Raw genomic sequence first — 19,159 nt, 5'->3', positions numbered from 1 at the left:
TATCAGGGAAGCAAATAGAGGCAGGTTTGTCTCAAAAAAGAATGGATGTGATTGGCACCCCACTCCAGTATTTTGCCTGGAAAATCCCGTGGACGGAGGAGCCTTGTGGGCTGCAGTCCATGGGGTCACTAGAGTCGGACACGATTGACTGACTTCACTTTCAATTTTCACTTTCATGCATTGGAGAAGGAAATGGCAACCCATTCCAGTGTTCTTGTCTGGAGAATCCCAGGGACAGGGAAGCCTGGTGGGCTGCCGTCTCTGGGGTCACACAGAGTCAGACACGACTGAAGTGACTTAGCAGCAGCAGCAATCAGAATTATGGGAAATTCACAAAGTTTTAAACACACTGTATTAGACCTAAAAAGGCAGAGATAGTTCAAAATGAAAAGAGCCTCTGAGCCCCCAAATTTCTATGGGAAAGAAGCAGGCAGAGAAAAAAGCTATACAGTTGCAAAATGTGCCATGTCTAATGGGAAAGGAAGGACAACTCAAAGAGTGGAGCCAAGACCCAGAGAATGGAGCCAGGAGTCAAGGAGAACAGGTTATGGACCCACTCTGTATGGACTGAGTGTGTGGGTCCCTCCAATATCCACAACCCCCTTTGTGTTATGTTCGGGGTGGGACCTTTGGGAGGTAATTGGTTTTGTTTCAGGTCATGGAGGTAGAGCCCCATGTTGAGATCCCTTGTGAGAGCATCAAGAGATCAGAGCTCTCTCTCTCTGTCCAGTTGCGTACAATGAGTGAGAAGGCAGCCGTCTAAAGATCAGGGAGAGAATCCTCCCTAGATGTGGAATCTGGCAGCGAGTCTTGGACTTCCAGTCTCTTGATCTGTGAGAAATAAATGTGTGTTGTCTAAGTTCCCCAGTCCATGGTATTCTGTGATAGCAGCCCTAACTGGGGTGCAGTCCGAGGGAGCAGAAGGGGCCCTGATCAGGGAGTGTTCCATACTCCTGGAGTAGGAAAACTGGAAATTTGGGCCTGGCTGGACTTCAGAATGCTATGGACCAGCAAAAGCCACGTGCCTCCCATTTCTCCTCTTTTGAATAGAAATATCTACTGTGATGATCTGCTTTACCAAGTATGTTGCAAAGTAGGGGCAGATAACAGTTTAGTTGAGTTGTCTGATTCAAGGGGTGCTGCAACTGAAGAACTACACCCAAGGAACTTCATCTAGGGCATCTCACCTGTATTTGCATTTAGATGATCAAGTCCCTGGACTTTGAGATTGACACTATAATGGGATCAAATTTTTGGTCAAGTGGGAGAATGTATTTTGTGTATAGGACCAATGAAAAGAATTATCCAGCCCCTCCTATTAGAGATGGAAGCTATTTCATCACCCCTTATACCTAAACTGGCCTTGTGACTTACTCTGGCCAACAGAATATGGCAGAAGTGACCTTAAGGCGTTCCAGAACTTGATCTTCATGAAACCTTGGAGCATCCACCTTCCATCTTGGCCCACTAGTGCTCCATGATCGAAAACCCCACTTAGATATCAGAGAGAGAGGCACAGCCAACAGCCAGACCAAGGCCCCAGACATGTGAGTTAGGTCACTTTAGACTCGCCACACTCAGCTACGAAGCCAAGTGCCTGAGGCCACATGAGTGAGCCCAGGTGAGCCCAGGAAAACAACTATCCCATCAACCTACAGAGCCAAGAGGAGCAATAATTTGTGGTTTTAAGCAAATATATCTGGGGTGGTTTGTTACGCAGCAGTGAATAACTGATACACTTAACAACTAATTATTTTTTATGTGCACATTCAACTGAAGGAAATTCAGGGAGAACAGCACATTTAAAATTTCCCCCTATGGAAAAGTAATCTTTGTATACAATTTCAAACATAATACCTTTCCTTCTATTAAAATCTGTCATCATCACAGGCACTATACCAAACTGAATAGAAACCCAAGATCATGAAAACAGATCAGTCTTCAATAGTTAAAAAAAAAAAAGCAGTTCTACACCCACAAATCATTTCACTTATGTTTATAAATAAATTTATATTTGTACACATATATTATTAAAAGATGACAACAAAGACTTTCTTCCAAATTAAGAGCAAGATTTTCCATCCCAGAATCTACGTGGGGCTACCCGGAGAGACATATTTAACTCAGAAATACTGGTTAGCCACACAAACTGGGAAAGACTATTACTCAGCGGTAACAACATAGTCACTGCAATGAAGGCAAAGAGGAATTCGGGGTCATTGTTTTAAAGCGCGGCTGACTGCAACACTTGCTGCTTAGAAAATTAAAATGGAGCTTGATGTTTGAACAAAAGTCTCCATGAGTGAATAGAGCTTTCTTCCTCTCATTGAAAAAAACATTCGTATAAGCAGTGATGAATTTCCCTGTCACTACATTTGAACAGAATGAGGGCACATGGAAGCCATAGGCATTTTCAGCCAACCACTTTGGGTGGGGGGTGGGGTGCTTGTTACGCGTTTACTGGCATCCTGCCCATGGCTGGAACTTATGTGAGTCATTTTGGTTTGTGTCTCTGTTTCTGTTTGCAAGAAGGGAGCTTCTTTCTCCCCCAGGGCTTGGCTCATTTCAACCTGTGGCTGTTCTGAGCATGCATGAGCTTACTGATAACTACGATTAAATGCCATTTCAAAAATCTTCCTGGTATTACTCATTCTTCCTTACTAGGATTCAAAGTGGAGCTCTGCTACTTACCGTGGGACCTTGGACAAGTTACATAACCTCTGAGTTTCAGTGTCTCATCCATGAAGAAAAATAATCCTTGTGCCTTACAGGATAGGTGGGAAGATTAGCAACAATATGGGTTGTCATTGTTGTTTAGTCTCTAAGTCATGTTTGATTCTTATGCGACCTCATGGACTGTAGCCCACAAGTCTCCTCTGTTCATGGGATTTTCCAGGCATGAATACTGGAGTAGGTAGCCATTCTCTTCTCCAGGGGATCTTCCTCACCCAGGGATAGAACCCTCATCTCCTGCTTTGGCAGGTGGATTCTTTACCACTGAGCCACCAGGGAAGCCTCAACAATATGGCTACAACACCTCCAATGTTGGACATGCACAGTACTTCTCTTACAGGGATTTTATGTGGACCTTAAAAGTTAACATGTGCAAAGCTCTCAGGAACAGTGGCTTGCATATGGTAAGGGTTTGCTAAATAAAATAAAAATCTTTTGGATTCTTGTAATCCATAGATGTCAGACCCCAGGGAATTTACCTTTAATTGTGCATGTAAAGCACATGATCATTTGTGACTAAGACCAGTGGTCAAAATGCAAGTGTGCCCTGGATTCCATGCAACCTGCACATATGGGATGCCTGCTGTATACACCGTGTTAGGCACCTAGGAGAGCTCAGGGGAGGATGGAGCAGCAGAGGAGAGCTTAGCCAAGTGTCACCTGAGTTTTCTAAGTTAATCTCTATAGACTATTGGTGTTGCCCACTCAGCTTCTTAGCCCATGTGGTGGTGGTTTAGTTGCTAAGCCATGTCGGACTCTTGTGACCCATGGACTGTAGCCTGCCAGGCTTCTCCGTCCATGGGATTCTCCAGGCAAGAATATTGGAGTGGCTTGCCATCTCCTTCTCCAAGGCTGGATCTCCTTGCAGTCCAAAGGACTCTCAAGAGCCTTCTCCAACACCACAGTTTAAAAGCATCAGTTCTTCGGCACTCAGCTTTCTTTATAGTCCAATTCTCACATCCATACGTGACTACTGGAAAAACCATAGCCTTGACGAGATGGACCTTTGTTGGCAAAGTAATGTCTCTGCTATTTAATATGCTGTCTAGGTTGGTCATAGTTTTTCTTCCAAGGAGCAAGCATCTTTTAATTTCATGGCTGCTGTCACCATCTGCAGTGATTTTGGAGCCCAAGAAAATAAAGTCTGTCACTGTTTCCATTGTTTCCTCATCTATTTGCCATGAAGTGATGGGACTAGGTGCCATGATCTTAGTTTTTTGAATGTTGGGTTTTAAGCCAGCGTTTTTACTCTCATCTTTCACTTTCATCAAGAGGCTTTTTAGTTCCTCTTCACTTTCTGCCGTAAGGGTGGTGTCATCTGCATATCTGAGGTTATTGATATTTCTCCTGGCAATCTGATTCCAGCTTGTGCTTCATCCAGCCCAGCATTTCTCATGATGTACTTTGCATATGAGTTAAATAAGCAAGGTGATAATATACAGCCTTAACATACTCCTTTCCCAATTTGAAACCAGTCTGTTGTTCCATGTTCAGTTCTAACTATTGCTTCCTGACCTGCATACAGATTTCTCAGGAGGCAGGTAAGGTGGTCTGGTATTCCCATCTCTTTAAGAATTTTCCACAGTTTGTTGTGATTCACACAGTCAAAGGCTTTGGCATAATCAGTAAAGCAGAAGTAGATGTTTTTCAGGAATTCTCTTGCTTTTTCTATGATCCAGTGGATGTTGGCAATTTGATCTCTGGTTCCTCTGCCTTTTCTAAATCCAACTTGAACATCTGGAGGTTCATGTACTGTTGAAGCCTGTCTTGGAGAATTTTGAGCATTACTTTGCTAGCGTGAAGGTGAGTGAAATTGTGCAGTAGTTTGAATATTCTTTGGCATTGCCCTTTTTTGGGATTGGAATGAAAACTGACCTTTTCCAGTCCTGTGCCCACTGCTGAGTTTTCCAGATTTGCTGGCATATTGAGTGCAGTGCTTTCACAGCATCATCTTTTAGGATTTGAGGAATTCCATCACCTCCACTAGCTTTGTTCATAGTGATGCTTCCTAAGGCCCACTTGACTTCACCTTCTAGGATGTCTGGCTCTAGGTGAGTGATCACACCATTGTGATTATCTGGATCATGAAGATCTTTTTTGTACAGTACTTCTGTGTATTCTTGCCACCTCTTCTTAATAGCTTCTTCTTCTGTTAGGTCCATACTGTTTCTGTCCTTTATTGTGTCCATCTTTGGATGAAACGTTCCCTTGGTATCTCTAATTTTCTTGAAAACTAGACCTGGATATCTGTACATTTATCAGGAACTCTGACATTTCTTAAGCTGTGCCTTGGAAGATTGGTTTTTAGGGACCACGGAGACAGTCACACTGAAAGACTAAAAGAGAAGGGGATGAAGTGGGATGAAATGGGAAAAGAAAACAGAGCATAGATGACAAGGGAGAGCAGTCTTCTTTTTTAAAAATTTCTATTGGGATATAGTTGGACTTCCCAGGTGGCTCAGTGCTAAAGAATCCTCCTGCCAATGCAGGAGGCTTGGGTTTGATCCCTGGGTTGGAAAGATCCCCTTGAGTGGGAAATGGCACCCCACTTCAGAGTCCTTGGCTGGAAAATTCTATGGACAGAGGGACCTAGCTGGTTACAGTCCATCAGGTCACAAAGAGTCGAACACAACTGAGTGGCTGAGCATGCACAGAGTGCAGTTGCCTCACAGTGTCGTGCTCTCCTGCACAGCAGAGTGAATGGGCCATACATGTACATGTACCGCCTCGCTTTTGGACTTCATTCCCACTCTGGTCAGTGCAGTGCATTAAGTAGAGTTCCCTGTGCTATACAGCAGGTTCTCGTTAATTATCTATCTTGGATTTTTTTTTTAAATGGGTCATTTATGTGTGTGTAGATTTGCAGTGTACATTATGCATTAATGTATCCTTTACTGTCGAGCTTGGCAAAAAAAAAAAAAAAAAACATGTGAAGCCATGTCCTGAAATACATTTATCAAAATTGCTTGATACTAAGAATCCCCAGGGAACTTATTAGAAATACAGATTCCTATGGCCCTGGCCAGTCATTCCGACTGGGTCTGTTTGGAATGGGGCAGGAATTTCCTGCATTTCTCCTCTGCCCTTATTTTCTTTAAATAACAGGTACCCTGTGATTCTTATCATCATCAAGTATGTGGGGAATGGCGGGGAGGGGTGCACACTCTGGCCCTAACTCCACGCAGCTTTGTTTTTGAGAAAAAAGCAGCTGGCAAAGAAGGCTAAGTGCTCAGTGAAATTGGTATTCGGAGTGGGAAAGCTGCAAAATCATGATAGATTAAAAGCCAGTGGGTGAAGGAGTGAGGAGCGGCGAGCTTGTTAACCATGACCCTGACCTGTCATGCCCCTTCTTAAGACCAAGTACTCATTCCTTCTTTCAACCTGCATCTCCTGGGACTACCAAAGGCCCTTGAAGACCAGTTCGTTTCATTCCTCCACAACTTTTATGTATAGAAATGGACACTGACTCTCTGGCATCAACAGCTCGGGAGGCAGAGATAGACTCTGAACCAGTGTCCCTCCAACGCAGCGCCCGGCTCTTCAGTTCTCAGTATCCTCTCTGGGATGCTGGCCCTTCCCAGCTGACTTCTACTACCCTATCTCCTCAGCTTGCTGACTGTGTCCTTTTGACCTTTTGCAGCCTCTGTCATTCTCCACAGTGACAGAAAATACTCTCAGATAGTGAGGAGGGAGGGAGGCCCATCTCTGCTCACCCTGACCTACCAGGAGATTAGCTTGGTGCTCAGGAGCTGCTGGGAGAAATGTGACTCTTCATCTCGTCCACGCTCCCCTGTCCCAGGGCTCTTATCGAAACACCAGGGAGGGAGGCAAGTCTTCAAGGAGACTTAGGGCCTCCCCTGTGGGATGTAGCCATTTCTTATCACGATGTAAAACAAAACCCTGGCTTGGGTACAGCCCAGAAACCTCTGCCTGATTTTTCTCACCTGCAGGAGAAAGCTTCATCCCCATCCCATGGAGGCTTGAGTGGGGAGTGAGAGGGCCTGGCCCTAGCTCTGCATCCCGCCTGGAGGACCAGCTGCCCTTATGGGTGGGAGCTTAGGAGGGAAGGGAAGTTTGGAGGAGCCCCTGGGGCCCCATGGTTCAGGGGTTTGTCCCCTGGGATTTGATAGGAAAGTTGTTTGCAGCCCACTAGGGCCACCAGGAGGGAAATCAGAATCTGGGCACCACTTCTCAGAAAATGACCCTTGTCCCTCTTTCCATCTGTCTGCATGAAACCTTCCCTTGGAAGTGTGATTTGGCTGAGTAGAATAGTGAAGAGGATGTTTAGGGAAAATGTCAAATTGAGGTTAAATTAAACTTTTCAAATTAAATGTTAAACCACTAACATCCACTAAGTGTGTGTTTGTGCATGAGCGAGAGGGAGAGAGAGAGAGAGATTGTTTGGGAAAAGTGGCTTGGAGTGCAGAAAGAGCTGTTATCTGAGAACGAGACCACACAGGCATGAGTCTTGGCTTTATCACGTCCACCAGCCTCTGAGCCTCAGGTTTATTCTTCTCTGAAGTGGGGGAAATGACAGAGGGCATCTTGGATTCAACAAAGCTTGAGTCATTCCTACCACATGCCAGACAACACGTGGGAACTTTTCACATATGTGAACTTAATGCACGATCACACATAATTCCATTTGGTGGAGATGTCACCCATTCGTGGGTGTGGTTATGGAAAATGAGTTTCAGGGATTTTCATGGGGTAGCAGACTGGATCTCCTGGATGGTACATCTCTGCTGCACCATGGTTGCTCCAGACTTGTATTAAGACTCTACATCATTCATTCACTCACTCACTCATTCATTCAATTCAGATACTTGTAGAGTGCCTATAATATGCCAGGCACTGTTCTAAGTTGGGGATTCATTGGTAAATAAGACAGATGAGGTTCCTGCTATGGTCTAGAGAAGAAAGGTTATAAACAGATAATATGGCATAAGGCAAGAGTAAAATAAAATGGAGCAATAGAATGCCCTGAATAAAATAAAATGGGGCAATACAATAAGAGTGAATTCAAGGGCCATTACTTAGAAGGGACATGGCCTCCTTCAGAACAATATTATTAAAACACAGTCTGGATCCTTCTGCCTTTAAGGGACAAATGTGCTCTGCCAAGTGTCCAGAGACTCTGGAAGCTTATCTTTATAACCACTCCAAGCTGCTTGGTGCCTCTCGCAGGCATTTTGTTCACTGTGATAGCTGTGTATCTTCATCTTCAAAAGAAGATCAGATAATGAGATTGAGAGGCCACCAGACAAAACAAAATACATGGTTTTATGCCAATTTGAACTCAGTTTAGAAAGAAACATAAGGCATCATCTAAATAAACCCTGTTTTTTTTCCCTAAATGAACAGTTGTGTGTGTGTGTGTGTGTGTGTGATGTTTCTTCCAATTAGCACAAGATGCTCTGTGGCCAGAACTCATTGATGAGTTTCAGTGTCACCGCTCCCCCGCCGGCCCCTTCTCCAGCCATCACATCCTGTTTATTGCCACTGGGATCTAGAAAGAATTAATCAAGAGCTGAGGATTAAGGACATCATGATCTTGGTGGGGAAGGTGGTGGGGTACTCAGTCGAACTCTGGCCTCCAGTTGCCGAGTCAGATTCACTCCCTTCTCAGACCCTCCCCAAGGCCACCAGGCCTTATGCCTGTCCTTACTCAGGAGCAGAAAAGAGCTCTTAGCCACTTGCCAAACTGGGGGCCCACCTCTCATTGTCTTCGGCCTTGTTCACTTATGATTCATGTTACTTCCAAGCTCAGTTGTTCAGTTGTGTCTGACTCTTTGTGACCATATGGACTGAAACCCGTCAGGCTCCTCTGTCTATGGAATCTTCCAGGCAAGAATACTGGAGTGGGTTGCCATTTCCTTCTCCAGGGGATCTTCCCGACCCAGGGATTGAACCCACTTCTCCTGTGGCTCCTGCTAATTTCCATGCCCCCAGCTAACACAAAAGGCAGCCTGGCGCTTGCTTTCCTGCACTGGCTCCCATATCCTCAGTGAGCACTCCTGACGCTGCAGAGATTTTTCACGCTAGATGGGACCTGAGAAATCTTGTTGCTCAGCAGTTTGATTTGACTTGTGCATTTAATTATTTAATTACTTAATGGGGTTTTGGCCACCACGCCCTTTGTTGAAACAAAATTTTGCAGAGTTCCAAAATGTAAAACAGATACTAGCGGGTGGGGGGCCCAGAGTCCCTCCTCCTGGGCCCCCTTCTCCCTGCTGCAGCCTCTAGGGAGACCCTCAAAATGCCCCAGCTCTTCCCAGCAGCCCCGTCTGGAAAACACCCATCTCTTTCCAATCCCCTCCAGTTCCAAAAGGGCCGGGGCCCAGTGAAAGTAAAAGGAATAGCGGTGGAATGGGGGGGTGGCTAGTGTGGGAAGCTGATGGCAGAACTGGGGGGTTGGCTCGAAAAGTGGGATTCTCCGGGTTAGAAGGAAGCCGTGATCCGATTGCCAAGGAGTTCCACGTGCGCGGCACACGAGTGCCGAGAACTTGCCGAGTGAGAACCGTGATGACAGCTCAGTAATACATTCATCCCCAGGTGCTCTTCGGCGTGTTACGGGGTTTGATATTTTTATTTAACTGGAAGCGGTCGATCTGGTGCATGTGAGGCAAGGAGGCTGGGTCTGCTGTTGGCCGCCCGGTGGTCGTGTCTCCCCTCCCCACCGAGAGGGTTCCTGGCCTCTGAGTGCTACAGGCAGGGCACCAGCGTCACTCTCGCCTCATCCCGAGATGCTCTGGGCTTCATCTTAGTTTAACAACCTCTTGGAAAGGGTTTGGTCCCAAGTCTCAGTGCAAGACAGACAGACTGGGGGAAAGTGCTCTGGGCAGGGAGGCCATCCGTGGGGGTGAAACAGCTGTGTGCCCCAGGTAAGTTTCTTAACCTCTCTGGGCCCTTATGTAAAATGAGGTTGACAGCAATAGTGTTTATCTCACAGAATCAATGTGAGGACCACAGGAGGCAAACCTATAAGGTGTTTAGAACAATAGCCCAGTGAAAATGAACTGTTCTTACTATTCCTGCCTCAGACCTAGTGAGTCCCCTTCCCCCACTTCTCAGTAAAGGAGACCAAAACATTTAACTGCAGGTAGGGTTGCCTTCTGAAGATGATTTGGAAGAATTTAGTGGAGAAAATTCTACTGCTAGATAACATGCAAGCCCCCGGTGCTGTCTGCCGAGTGCTTTGTCTGCATTTTGTTATTTAACTCTCACACTAGCCTTATGAGACTGGGTGCATAAATTCTCTTTCTCTTTTGGAGATGAGGAAGCCAAGGCTTGGGGAATTTCAGGAATTTGCCCACAGCCACAGAGCCAGCAAACAGGGGAGCCAGGACTAAAATCTGAGGATTTGATTCTTCTGGTTTTCTGTTTGCCTGTTGTCTGGCTTCCCTTGATTTTGATGTTTATTATTTTGTAAATATTCATTTTTATTTATTTGTGTGTGCCGGGTCTTAGTTGCGTCACACAGGATCTTCATGGCAGCATGCGGGATCTTTAGTTGTGGCATGTGGGATCTAGTTCCTCAACCAGGGATCGAACCCAGCCACTGGACTACCACGGAAGTCCCCCTACTCCTTCAATTTTTCCATGTAGGTACCAAGGATCACAATGGATGCTGTTGGAACAACTCAAAGCCACAAGTCAGGGTGGGGGCCAAACACAGGCTTGTGATTCACGGGTGCAGAAGCAGCCTAACTGCCCCCTGCCACTTCAGAGCCCCAAGAATCACTCCAGGGGGCAGGAGTGCTGGGAAAAAGTGTCAATGAGCCAGGCTGGGACACCTTCTTCAAAACAACTTAATGATTTAATCTTGTGGATTCTGAGATGGAGAGCATGCACTGTGAACCAGCTGTGCAGTTTAGTTTCTTCCTCCAAAAACAAAAACAAAAACAAAAACACTGGGAATAATAATTCCTGGCATAGAATATGGGGTCATAAAGTCTTCTTTCACTAAATACCAGAGGTATGCTGCAGGTTTTTGTAATGTGCGTGTACTGTCCATTGCCTATGCCATCCAGTACTGTGAGAACTGCAAGTTCAATGAGTAGGAAAATACCAGAGAACCTCACCGATCAATCCTTGAGGAACTGATTAGGATTAATTCCTAATTAACGAGGAATTTGTTTTGGCGGGACGGATTTTTTAGTGTCACCATAGAAACTCTCCAGGTGGGAAACCCTCATTTTTGAGTAGTAAGAATATGATTGTGTTGAATGTTGATCCACAGCTGCCCTTTGGATGGAAGAGGGAGGGAAGCTCGGACGTGTTGGGCTCAGTTCCGAGGACCACTCACCTGCCTGTAAGTGGCCTAATGCAGACTTGGTCCCTGGTCTGTCTGCGGACACCCCGATATTTTCATGACACCATGTGATCCCGCAGGGGCTCTGGCCATTGATAAAAAGAAATAGTGAAGTGGATCTGATGGCTTGGTGCTTGTCCATCTTCTTCAGCCTGTATCCTGCCTTAGCACTGTGACTGGCACTTGCACCCTCTCGGGATCTTGGTTAAATGTGTCCCAGAAAGAAATGTCCAGCATTGCTCAAGTCTCTCTCCTGACCATACCCACCAGAGTGGTTCCTGGGTCACCCTGAGGAGGCAGTGTGTCAGGTTCCTTTGGCCCACCTGACTGATGCACCCATCTGTGGCTTCCAGGCAGACAGTTCCCCAGGAATCCGCATCCACATAGCAGCCGAGTCTTTATACAGAGAAGCGTCTCTCCCAGATCAACCCCTGCAGATGGGCTGCTAATCCAGCTCTCCCTGCCAACGGGCTGACTCTACGGTTGATTAGGGTAATGAGGCTTATGCAGGCTTCCTCTGTCCCTCCCCATCTTCTTGGCTCTGAAAGTTAGCCCACTGTCTATCAATACTGTCTGGCACCAGAAGAAAGCCCCTCTCCCTTCCTGCACCCAGCATCTGGTTGCCTGGAAACCGGGACAGAAGCCTCGAGCATCTTAGGTTTCTTTTTAATTTCCCTGCCAGGTCCTGAAAAGCAAGCAGTGTTTGTTTTAAGCAGAACCTTTGCACTGTGGAGACTTGCCTTAACCTTGCCCGGGATGATTTCATCAACCTGAGTAAATATGATGCGAAGTGGCAGAATAGCCACTCCAGGCTCAGTGTCATTTGGTTATCGGGGCACAGAGTCATAATTAACAGTGAAAGCTGAAGATGGATTGTTTCAGAGGAGCCAGGACGAGGCTTAACTCGTGCACGTCTGTGTGTGTGAGTGTCCTACGTGCGCCCAGGCACATGTGTTGAAATTGGCAGCTTTGTGAATTGCAGCCTGCTGTAGCCACATGCAGAAAGGAAGAGAGGTTTTTCTTTTTCCAAAAGAATAAAAGCCCATCTTGAAAATAAATGTCTTTCAAAAGTCACACAATTCGGGGAAAAGGCTCCAAGGCTGGTTGTCTCACCCTTAGCCTGTGCTTCAACAGCAATGCAAACCATCTTCAGAAAAGGGCCAGGCAGAGGTCAGGATTTAAAAAGTCACAAGTGGAAGAATGCTCCCCCCACCAACCCCCAACCAATCCTTTGGCTTAACACTGAGAGGGCCTACCAGAGTTTAGGACTAAACTTGGCACCCGGCACTTTGAATGTGTCTTGGCTCACGCCACCTGGAAGCTGTGTGTTCAGGACACCGAGAGGCATTCCTTTTGGAGTGAATGGGATGGGGCTTTCTGTCTTGTCAAGGCTGCCCTGTGTTTCTTGCCCAAAATAAGAAATCTTTTGTAGAACCATTCAATCAGACCCCACTGAGCTAGCCACTTCCTAGGGATTATGAGCTAAGCTTCTTGACTCTGGCTACCCTCTTGCCACCATAAATGGTGTCCCATTTTACAGATGAGAATGGAGAGAGCCAAAGTGGCCAAGCATTTTGCCTGAGGTTATGCAGCTAGTAGGCAGTGCAGTCAAATCTGAACCACAGAGCTTACTCAGGAATCATTAAAAGAAACATTTTATCTGACTTCCTGAACCTAAAGATCTTTCAAGGAGATACTGGCTCTTCAAGCCAACAGTCTCTTGGAAAATTCTTATCACTCCATGAATAAATTGAAATAGGGCTAATAATAGATAGGTATGTGGCATGTCTGAAAAGATCTATGTGCCATATCTTGCTAGAGTTTTTTTTTTAAGGATGCCTTAATGTACTTTTTGCCAAGAGGTTGCAGTGTGGAATATTTTTACTAGATAACTAAATCCTAACCATGTGTCCTCATCCCATTAATTTCCTGGACTTCCTTTGTCTCTGTGTTTTGGGGAGTCCTGTGTGTTTTGTGGTATTTCCCTCAACACTGGTTTCTCTCCTTGTTTGAAGAATATTTTACAGACGAGCATTTGAAGACAAGGACTCATATGCTTTCCCCTGATCAGTGGAGGCAGAGTAGTTAATCAATAAGTGCCAATATTCAGCCTCAGCCTTGGGTTCAAATCTTGACTCTGCCAGTTTCTTGCCTGTATGACTTGGAACACCACAACAACCCATCCAAGCCTCAGTTTATAATCTGTGAAGTGGGCATGATAATGGTCCTGAGTTATTATAAAGAAGAATTACTTGGTAAAGTAATGAGCACAGTTCCTAACAAACAGAGACTCAATAAAGAGGAGCCACTGCTATTATTCTGCTACCAACAGGGAGGTCATGGGGTTATCTCACTAAGGTTATCCCACTAAGGTTGTGGGATAAATCAGAACCAAAAATTAGAAATTCGTAATCCTCGGAAGAGGCCCTCCTGATACAAAGAGAGTTTTGTCACTGATCCTGGTCTCATGACTCCTGTAGTCTTTAAATTTTTAAAATACTTTAAAAATAGTTCTGACCTGGAGGAAAATATGTTCATAGTCCCATTAGTACAGACAGATGTTATACATGTAAGGTGAGTCTTGTGCTGTGTGCTCAGTCATGTCCAACTCATGGCGACCCCATGGACTATACCCACTAGGCTCCTCTATGAGATTTTCCAGGCAAGAATACTGGAGTGGGCTGTCATTTCCTCCTCCAGGGCATCTTCCCAACCCAGGGATCGAACCCTCATTTCCTGAGTCTCTTCCATTGGCAGGCGGATTCTTTACCGCTGAGTCACCTGGGCATATGGTAAGGTCCACGTTTGAAATCACCACACTGGATTTCAGCGAAAGAATTTGCAATAGCCTTAAAGGAAAAAAAAAAAGAAATAAAATAGAAAATCTACCACAGAACCCTCACAGAGAAATATTCCTTCTGCTAGTTACCATTCATTCAAAGGTAACAAGAAATGAGGTGACTGTGTTAAGAGTAGGAAAGCTGTCACTGCTAGGGGATCAGGTCTTCTGATTTCTGTGTACAAAGCAAACCTTTAACATTCATGACCATTTTTCATCTTTTCAGCCTTTGTGGTTTCCTGGGCAAAGGTTAATTGGGCCCCAGTGTGTATCAGGGAGGGTGTTAAACATTAAGGGATACAACCCACATAAGAAACAGACCCTTCCCTTTCCAAAGGTTTGTTTGCGGGCCTATCTGCCTTCTCATGCATCCCTGTGGATTCTGCTAAGCCTCCTGATCTGGACCAGCTCTCCTCAATGCCCTGGCCTCATACAGTGGGGACTGGGCTGGAATTTACACCTCTGTGCTTTTGGCTGGGATTGGATTCTAGGGCTGTGAAAGGCTCCATCCAGCTTGCCTGCTCCCACTGTCTCTCCTCCAGGACCTTCATCACCTTGTGAGCCTCCACTGTACCTGTTACATCTTGCCCCTGACCCATCCGTGGGGCTCAGTAGAAAGATAACCATCTTTCCATAGAAAGATAACTGTTCTTGCCTTTGTCCTTTCAAATTATCTCTTATCTTCCCCACCCCAACCTCTCCCAGATAAACCCAGCTCAGCAATCTGCAGAGAGGATAACTTCCTATGTTTCCCTTTGCAGGAAGCTGTAGTGGAGTGTTAGTCACTCAGTCGTGTCCGACCCTTTGCGACCCCATGGACTGGCCTGCCAGGCTCCTCTGTCCACGGGATTCTCCAGGCAAGAATACTGGAGTGGGTTGTCATTCCCTTCTCCAGGGATCAAACCTGGGTCTCCTGCATTTCAGGCAGATTCTTTACCATCTGAGCTACAGAGAAGATCCTCAGGAAACTGATTTGCATTTTAATGCAAGTTTCCTGGAACCTCGAAGACCATTAGAGACACCTAAAGGATTGAGTCTAGGCGCCTCAGCCTAACACATCTGGGCTCATAATTTTAAACATATGGTTTGTTTCAGATCATGCCATCCACCAGCCGGCCACTCCACTCCTGCCAGCCTCCCCCTCAGCCGCACACTTAGCACCTTCTCCGCACAGCTTCCCATTCTTCAAAATAAAAGCAGTTGTCCTCGCTGCTGCTGGGGGAGGAGCTTTGGATGAGCTGACGATGATAACAGCTGCGGTTCCCAACCATAAGCCCTCTTTGCTCTCATTATCTCTGATTCTCAGAGCCCGTGAACTGTGGGGTCACTGCTTCCCCTTGACGGAGGAAAACACTGTGGGTTCAGAAGGACTCAGTACCTGACCTGAAGTCACATAACTAGAGGCGAAGCCAAAATTCAAGTCCAGGGTGACATGATTTTTATCCATCACACTGTACCTCTGACCTGGATAGCAGAGATCTTGAGAGCTTTAGACAGTTATTAGGAACCAGGCACTGGGCTTTCCGTGCATTTGCATTTGATTGTCCAGAGAATCGAACGTGGAGGGCACTAACCTCACGCTCATGGTAAAATGAGGAAATGGAGAATTTGAGTAACCTGCCAACGCCAAGGGTAAGGGCGATGCACCCTGTGCCTAGCCACCACTTCTTGTTCTTTGCAGTTGACTCACTGTGACTTTTGGCAAGTCCCTAACCTCTGGGGGAGGAGGGGACTTTTCTCATCTGACAAATGCAATCGTTGGCCTGGAAAATGGCTAAGGTCCCTGCTACGGTTTCCACACGGACAACCCTGTGATGAGATGGAGAAGCGGAGCCAGCCTGGCCAGCCTCCCGTCTGTACTCCTAGGGTTTATTTACGCTCTGTGTCTCTGGCGACAAAAACTAGGCCATATGGGCCGCCCTGGTATAGCACGGGCTCAGTGACAGCCCGGGGAGGCGAGGTTCTGCTGCCCCTGAAGTAGGGAATCTCGTCCTCCGCGGTGCTGGCCTGCTGGGGGATTGCAGTCGCTCTCTGCACCCTGGACAGGTACCCGTGGACAGCTGCTCTGGCAAAGACAACCCCACGGGGCAGAATCTTCGCTGGCTGGCTCTGCTGCTTTTATTGCTTCATTATCTCTCAAGTCAAAAATCGTGAGGGCTGCAGTTTTGCCTGCAATCTGTTAATTTGCCAGCTCTCAGGGGCTCAGTTCTGGCTGAACCAAGCAAATTACACTCTTCTCGCCTTTCTCGAGCACCATCTTATTGCACATGCCCAGAGCTTACAAATGAAAGATACTCTTTTCTTTGTTGTCCCCAGTTTTACCCATGGTATTGCTGTATTGTAATGAGATGGAGTATTAGGGAAAATTTTGTAAATTCTAACACACTGAGCTCACATTCATTGCTTTTTGGTTTGTTTGTTGTTGTTGCTGTCAAGCAGAAATGCCCCCCTACCCTGAACACTCTGAAGCTGAAGGCTCAAGCTTTAATCTGCAGGGCCCCATGGATAGTACTTAGTTCAGTTCAGTTCAGTCACTCGGTTGTGTCCGACTCTTTGCAACCCCATGAACTGCAGCACACCAGGCCTCCCTGTCCATCACCAACTCCCGGAGTTCACCCAAACCCATGTCCATCGAGTCAGTGATGCCATCCGACCATCTCATCCTCTGTCGTCCCCTTCTCCTCCTGCCCTCAATCTTTCCCAGCATCAGGGTCTTTTCCAATGAGTCAGCTCTTTGCATCAGGTGGCCAAAATATTGGAGTTTCAGCTTCAACATCAGTCCTTCCAATGAACACTCAGGACTGATCTCCTTTAGGATGGACTGGCTGGATCTCCTTGCAGTCCAAGGGACTCTCAAGAGTCTTCTCCAGCACCACAGTTCAAAAGCATCAATTCTTCAGCTCTCAGCTTCCTTTACAGTCCAACTCTCACATCCACGCATGACCACTTAACAGATTGCTTATAGATCATGTGTTAGCTCTCCCAGAGTCTGAGCTAAAGGGAGTGGACCTGCTTTCACAGTAATATCCATAGATGAGCTGGCTTTTGAGCCTGTGACAAGGACTGAGGGCACAGTGTGACATCTTTACAGAATGGTAAATCTTGCTTATTTTCCTGAACTAGGTTAAAGGACTACTTCATTTCCAAATCCTCCAGCAATACCTGGAAAAACTATTGGAAATTTGTTTCAAAGACTTGGGATTGTCCCAACATTTCTGTTTTTAAAAGGTTGAAAACACCGGGAGAGTTGTTTTTCTTTCTCTGTGAAGAGGAGGAGTTCCATCTTGTAATAATGTTGTTGAAAAGAAAGACAGAAAGACAAGAAAAGGAGAAAAGGGTGAAGAAAAAAAAAACTGCATCTGGCCTAAAGAGGCACCCACTCCAGACATCACATTGGCTCTGTTTCTCTTCCAGGTGGGGCGCCCTTTCTTCTCTCCCAGGGCTTGTGGTTTACCCCTGGAGGTGCTGAGCACCTGTGCCCGGGGCACCTTCTGGACTGCATCACGTACAAGGGACAAAGTATGTTAACAGCACATGTAATTGCAACTGCAGTGATTATCCCTAGTGAACCTGATCTCGAGGCAGCCTGGTCGCTGGAGCCTCCTTCACACAATCCAGAAGCGCAGCCTGCAGCCCCGTGTCACCTTGTGCTGTGGGCCCAGATTTGACGGCGATGATGAGATTAGCACTGTTTGCTTAGTTTCCTTTTGGATTTGTGCTAGCTCATATAAGATCAGCCTTGTTTGATGGTTGCAAGATTTTTTCCAGTGACGGTTCTTGGAAATCACTTGAAAAGGCTGACTCTAAGGTTCTGTGTATGCCCAGGATCAGGGGGGCAGCGAGGAGGAGAGGAGGGAGCAGGCAGGACCAGCCTGGGCAGCCAAGCCTAGGGAAGGGGTAAGGCACACAGCTGGGCCAATCAGGTCACAGATGGGTGAAAGGATACGGTCCCCACCATCCAGGAGCTGGCAGAGAGTCAAATACATGGCAGTCATGGCGAGAGTGGAGTTTTGTGTAAGAAACAGTGGGAACATGGAAGTATGGGGGTCTGAATGGATCCAGGGGATCAGAGAGAGGGTCGGGGGGACGTTGACCACAACCAGATGGACAAGTGATGAGGGCTTATTAAATGATTGTAGTGCCTACCATTTATCGGGCACTTGCTAAATGCCAGGCGCTGTACTAGCAATATAGTGAAAAATAGCAGAGCACAGCATACAGTGCAGCTAGTGGTGTGTAGCATAGAACAGTACAGTAGAGTGTAGTACAGTGTCACATAGCATCTTATAGTAAGCTTTAGTGTAGGATGGTGTGGCACAGTTAGCATAGTGTAGTACAGTGCAGTAGAGTATAGTGTGGTGGAGTATGGTCGAGTATAAGGTAGGGTCACACAGTGCAGTGTGGTACAGTACAGCATACTATGTAGTACAGCTTAGTAGAGTATAATAAAGTACAGTAGAGTACAGTACAGTATCATATACTATAGTACAGTTTGCTGCTGAGTCACTTCAGTCGTTTCCAACTCTGTGTGACCCCATAGACGGCAGCCCACCAGGCTCCCCCGTCCCTGGGATTCTCCAGGCAAGAACACTGGAGTGGGTTGCCATTTCCTTCTCCAATGCATGAAAGTGAAAAGCGAAAGTGAAGTCGCTCAGTCGTGTCCGACTCTTAGCGACCCCATGGACTGCAGCCCACCAGGCTCCTCCGTCCATGGGATTTTCCAGGCAAGAGTACTGGAGTGGGGTGCCATTGCCTTCTCCAATAGTACAGTTTACTAGAGTATAATAAAGTATAGTATGGTATAGTATGAAAGTGAAAGTTGGTATTCGCCTCAGACTCTTTGTGACCCCATGGACTATACAGTCCAGGGAATTCTCCAGGCCGGAATACTGGAGTGGGTAGCCTTTCTCTTCTCCAGGGGATCTTCCCAACCCAGGGATCTAATCCAGATCTCCTGCACCGCATGTGGATTCTTTACCAGTTGAGCCACGAGGGAAGCCCCACAGTATAGTATAGTATAGTATCATATACTATAGTACAGCTTAGTAGAGTATAATAAAGTATAGTACAGTATAGTACAGCATCATATACCATAGTATAGTTTAGTAGAGTATAATAAAGTATAGTATAGTACAGTATAATGCAGTATCATATACTATAGTACGGTTTAGTAGACTATAATAAAGTATGGTATAGTACGGTATCATATACTATATACAGCTTAGAGTATAGTAAAGTACAGCATAGCCTAGTACAGTGGGGTGACGTACAGC

The sequence above is a fragment of the Bos javanicus genome, chromosome 26 (genome assembly GCF_032452875.1).
Source record: "Bos javanicus breed banteng chromosome 26, ARS-OSU_banteng_1.0, whole genome shotgun sequence".
Lineage (NCBI taxonomy): Eukaryota > Metazoa > Chordata > Mammalia > Artiodactyla > Bovidae > Bos > Bos javanicus.
Note: the sequence above shows the minus strand (reverse complement) of the source record.